The following is a 5,916-nucleotide window of genomic DNA, read 5'->3' as shown; positions in this document are numbered from 1 at the left end:
CACCGTCGTTGTTATAAGGAAGGAAGACAACACCAACACCAACACCAACACCAACATAATTTACTTAGTCATCACGTTTAGGGTACATAAATATTTTCCCCATGCATCTACAGTAAACTTCATTTTCCATTGTTGTGGTTGTTATTGTTTATGTTGTGGTTGTTGTTTATGTTCTTGTTGTTCTTGTTGTTCATGTTGTTGTTGTTTTTGAATGTAGATGTCGACCTTGTCGAGTTCTTCATCAGATACTCAAACAAATGAGTGTTGTGCGAATGAAACTCAAACAAATGATACTCAATAAAAAAGATCACAAAGAGGTGTCACAAGGATGCCCCAATTCACATCAGTCCAAAACTCATCAGGTCAAAAAACTCCGATCGAATTTGATTTGTTCTACACAGTAGTTGTTTGTGAACATTACTATACTTTTAAGAGTTATGTTGCGTTCCTTGGATGGAGCAAAGTAAGTATATTGATAGATGATTGGAAACAAGTGGATGAGAAATTCAAAGAAAGCATATGGACAGACGTTAAGGTATTACATACTATAATTTTCATATATTAGATATCATTACCTATAATTTCTAATACATTGATTTAAATGTAGTTAAATTTTATTTTACCGATGATCCAAAGTTGAAAAAAAAGTGGATCTCTTATGCCAGTACTCGTTGGAGGGGACTTAAGTCACAACTCACATCTGACTACGTTAGGAAGCCTAAGAGCAGTCTTGATCTTCCATGGAATAGATATAGTTTTATATCGAAGAAGCAATGGAAGAAGTTTGCAAAGATACGTCATTCAATATATTTTTCAAGGTTAGTACTAGTCTTATTTAACCGATAATGTTATGTTAATGAGTTAATAATAATCAATATATTTTTCACTATGTTAATAACATCTTAAAAGTGAAGTAAGAATACGTAACCAGGCAAAGAACATGTACCCCATAGATTGTCTCGTGGGGGTTATAGGAAACTTGAGAAAAGAATCATTCTTGAAAAAAAAACCACAAATAGGAGACGATCGCATCCCATCCCCACCGTCAAGAAATGAGAAATGGAAGAGGGCTCGATTAAGACCAAATGGAGAGTACACCTTTGAGGCGGCAAGAGTAGTTGCCGAGAAAATTGTAAGTATGATTTATTTTTCTTATGTTATTTGTTATTTAAATGTGTTGGAAACAATATATGTAAGTTTCTCATGTTATGTAGGATGAGTTGGTTGAGGCGACTCATGAAGGCGCATTTGTTCCAAAAGCATGACATGACATATTAGTAGAAGCAATCAGAAAATATGAGCATGGTGGGCGTGTCCGTGGTGTGGGGGAAGGTGTCGGCTTGAGGTTATTCTTTAGGTCTCAAAAAAAAGTACCGAAAGCTCGGAGTTGAATGCATAAAACAAAAGATTGAAAATTTTGAGAAGCAATTATAAGAACAAAGGAAGATGTTATACGAGGAGAGGGATAAAGGGAGAAAGATATGGAAAGGTTTCAAGAGTTATATTCGGTATGTGCTTTACTTGAGATTTACTTGGAAAAACACCGACAACACACGCCAAATTGAATGCTATCTGGTTAGCATTCCTAACCCCCTGTTCCACCCCAAAATTTGCCCTCTTTATTTGAGCTATAAGTTATGGATGGCGTTTATTTCGTCAGTTGAAAATTGAAGAAAAATAATAAAGAGTTCTCATGGTTTCAAGAAAATACGATGCAAAATTTGGTTTATACGGTGGAAATATAAAAATTTGCAAGTCTCGTCTAGAAGGTGGTATGAGCGTGATTCTCGCGTGGACAGGATTGTTTCGATATTCTCTACATCTTTCATGTTCAAGCCGAAAGCTAATTCATAAAGGAAAGTGGTGGGAATTGATTATTTCTGGAATTTTGGGTTCACCACACTGCAGTTTCTCGAATATTCAGAAATTCATATCTCCTGATCAGATTATTGTTCTAAAGCGAGACCTATGTCCAAAGTTCCGTCTCGAGGTCTACTCTATTTTGTTTGTTGGGTTCGACAATGTATTCTATGAAGAAGGTTCTCGAATTTGCAAATTACATGAGTTTTTATAGTGAAAACGGTGCTGAACCGCAGGTTTTTGGACACTAAAAAATTCATATCTCACAATCCGCTCGCCCGACATGGCTCCTTTTTTAACTGTAGCTTTGCATCATTATTCACGACATTTCACATGTTCGGGCCGTCGATCATATCTTCACCAAAAATCCCAGAAAAATTACAAGAGCGCCTTGGGTTTTCAGCAAAAATTGTGTTTTCAGGTGTGTCGCGGCGAGTTTGAAAATTCATAACTTCGATTTTTATCGTATGAGGCCCATTCCAGCGGCATTCTCTTATTCATATTTTGAGTCGAAGATTGAGTTTTATCGTGTTCTTTGAGCGGTACTCATGAAATTCTGTTGTCGCCTCAGATGAACCGACGTTTCTCGTCATTCAAACGCGCATAAGTTTTTGGAATTTCCGACTCACTATATATATTCCATTTTACTACTATTTTCATTCATTTATGAACTTTCACTCTCTCTCCTCACAAACTCCTCTCTCAATTTTCTCTCAATTCTCCCAAATAAAAAACCCCAAAAATTATCAAAATCTTCATCTATCTCAAGAACAACATTCATCAATAATCAAAGCACAAGAATCAAGATCTCTTCTATTCTCCGATCATCGAAGTCTCACGATCCTCTTTTCCCCATGGTGTAGCGCGCCTCCCTCCATCTCTTTGCATGGATTCTCTTTTTGTGTTCGCGTTCAAGTTCGTTTGATTTCGTCGACACGTTAATTCTTCAATCCTTAATTGTTGAGTACGCATGTTGTTGTGATTAGTTGATGATGATGATGTTGATTGTTGTTGAATTCGATTAATATGCTTGATTCTTGAAAATCAATTAGGTAATGATAATGTTGTTGTTGCTATGTTGATTGTTAGAGAAATTGCTTGGTGAAAATGTGTATGTCAAGTGTTTGTTCAAATGCTTGTGTGAACTCACAAAGTGACATAATTCTTGTTTTTGCTCTAACTTCTTAACCGTAAATTGTTTTAACTTAAAAGATTAATGAAAACCGATTATCTTCATCGTTCCGAAGCTCTCATGGCGAACGGTTTTTCAATTCTGACAATTTTCACCCAATTTTTCTGCTACTGTAGCAGTTTCGGATTTTGACTTTTCGAGTGAAACATGACCGAGTCGACCGCATTTTTGAAACCGTTTGCGTGTGTATAGGTTCCGATAATTTTGTTAACTCATTCCGGGCAATTTCTAGTGATGTGTCATTGTTAAATCTTCACTTTTGCAACATGTACATGTCATGACTTTTTGCTTGTTATTGTGTTATTTTGTCCTTGATTCACTAAGTTTAAGCTTATGCTAACTCCAAGTTTTCTTGGCTTGTTTGTCTACTAACTTGTGATAGCACTATTAACTTGTAGTTTGTTCTCTAACTCTAAAGCTAACTTTTACTTTTACTCTCATACTAACAACTTGACACTAACATAGCTTATTGAATTTGGTTATTGTTGTTGATGTTAGGCTTCAAATTTGCTTGCTAATATTTGAACATGAGTTTTGTTGACATTTGTTGATTCTTGAGTTGCAATATGACATGAACATGAACTTTGTTGATATTTCTTGGTGCTTGAATTTTGTGGAACCATATCTGTTATACCCCAAAATTTGCCCGCATTATTTTTCAAGAAAACTCCAATCTGAAAATTAAAAGTCTCATATAATCATGGATTTTTATTTCAACAAAGATCCTGATATATGAAATACTTAGTTTTTAGAATTTTTCTTATACAGTAATTTGGCTTGCAGTTGAATTTATTCTTACGCAAACGCCAAATGCTGTTTATTACTTCACACATGCTATTTATTTATTTACAGATAAATAGTACTGACACAATTGGTACAGAGTTAAATCTTTTTGCAGGCGCAGAATCAGGAAACTCAGACTGTACTGGTAACAAGTAGATTATTATTATCTTTTGTTTCCCACTAATTTTTGTACTATATTCCATTATTTTCAAAAATCTTTTCAAATCTCTTTTTCAAAAATCAAATCCTAACTTTATTCTCCACATCTCTCTTTTTCCCAACACTTTCATACACTTTCTTTCAAATCTTACTTCCACTCAAATTTTCCTTTTGTACGGAATCACATCATTCCCCAACGTCTCTATCCTCCTTTCCATTCTATAAATACCTCCCATTTTCTTCCATAAAATCTCACATCAAATTCTAATTCATCTCTCAAATTTCCACTTCATAATCCATCCTTTCTTCTTCCCCGACAAAATGGCGAAGCGGTGGGAAACGTGTTTTCTTATGGTCATCACCATTGCTACGGTGATCATGTCTCTCTTCTGTCTACATAGCCCGGAACACTGTGGACCTGGGATGCTTATGCTCCCAATCATCTACATGTTACTATTTGTAGCATGGGTTATCAATCGTCATTTTTAAGATTTGCCGTATTTCTTAAATGTACCGTTTATTCGTCGTACTGTTCAATATAGTATGTAATATTTGTACTGTCAGTATTAAATATTGTACTATTTGTCATAATATTGCTTAATTACTCAGATAATATTTTATGTATTTTCTGCCAGTCAAATATGCATTTTTCTGTGCATTAAATGATTTTCAGGGTTATTATCGGTAATTTTGCCCGCATACAGTAAATATTAGTTATTTATTATGTCTGTGTTTTTTAACAAGTCATGTAAATAAACTTTCATTTTTCACATAAAACAAAAGCAAAAACAACAAAAAAGAAAATTAACTTTGACTGTTGATTTTTCACTCTAACTGCTACGTCAATACCTGAACAGTCAGTTGACAGCCAAACTGCTGGCAGTACAATTCTCAGTGTTTTGTACCATCAATCAAATCAATCTTTCACAATTCAAAATTCCAAGATTTTTGTTCTAGAAGTCTTCTGAATATCACGCGATTAGCAGAGACTCAACACTGCACAAAAATCAGGTACGCTTAACTGTCTCCTACATAAACAGTCCCTGACTAGGGTTTTCTTGTTTTTACAGGAGAAACAAGCTTTTGAGACCTCAAATGGATTTCATGCACATCCATATATCTCAAAGTACCATCATACAAATTTTCAAACTTCAATTCACTCAGACGCACCGTCAGCAGCTCAAACAGTCAACAGACGACCCGTTTGACCAAAAAAGTCAACAGACAGTCAAAAATGAAATTTTTTGTCAAAATCCATATTTTGTCAAAGTATTCATCATTTGATCATTGGATGATCATAATTCATCAAGGACAGATCAAAAATCAACAAAACCCTAAGATTCAAAATTAGGGTTTTTACCTGAAAAGTCAACTCAACTTTGACTGGTCATAACTCTCTCATCCTTCATCCAAAAAATTCAAACCAAAGCTCATTTTGAAGGAAATTCAATTATCTTTCAAATGCAAATGATCCCATGGTCATTGCATTCACCATTTGAAAAATATGACCAAAGACATTACAGGTCATTTTCAAAGTCAACAAAAAGACACTTTTTTCAAAAGGACACACAAGGATCATCAAAAATCATTTTGACATGAGACCAAAGGCATTGGTTAGAGGACTCTTCGAGGTTTCCAAAAAGTGCAAGATCTCCTTCATATGACAAAAATTGAGGGATTTACACCTTGTTGAAGTTGGCTAAATTTTGGAAAATGCATAAAACCAACATTGCTCAAAAATGCATTTTTTCCAAATGGGGCCAAGTTTTCATGGTTCAAACATGTATGCCATGTTATTATGGGCCTCCCACGACCAAGACAAGGCCCATACCATTTTTATTCATTTTTTGCTTGATTTTATCTTATTTTAAGATTAAATTAAAAGGAAAAAGTGAATGGATAATGGTTAGCTTACAATCTAA

The sequence above is a fragment of the Vicia villosa genome, linkage group LG6, assembly GCF_029867415.1.
Source record: "Vicia villosa cultivar HV-30 ecotype Madison, WI linkage group LG6, Vvil1.0, whole genome shotgun sequence".
In the NCBI taxonomy this organism is placed as follows: Eukaryota; Viridiplantae; Streptophyta; class Magnoliopsida; order Fabales; family Fabaceae; genus Vicia; species Vicia villosa.
The sequence above is the reverse complement of the archived record's forward strand: the minus strand, read 5'-3'. Positions refer to the sequence as shown.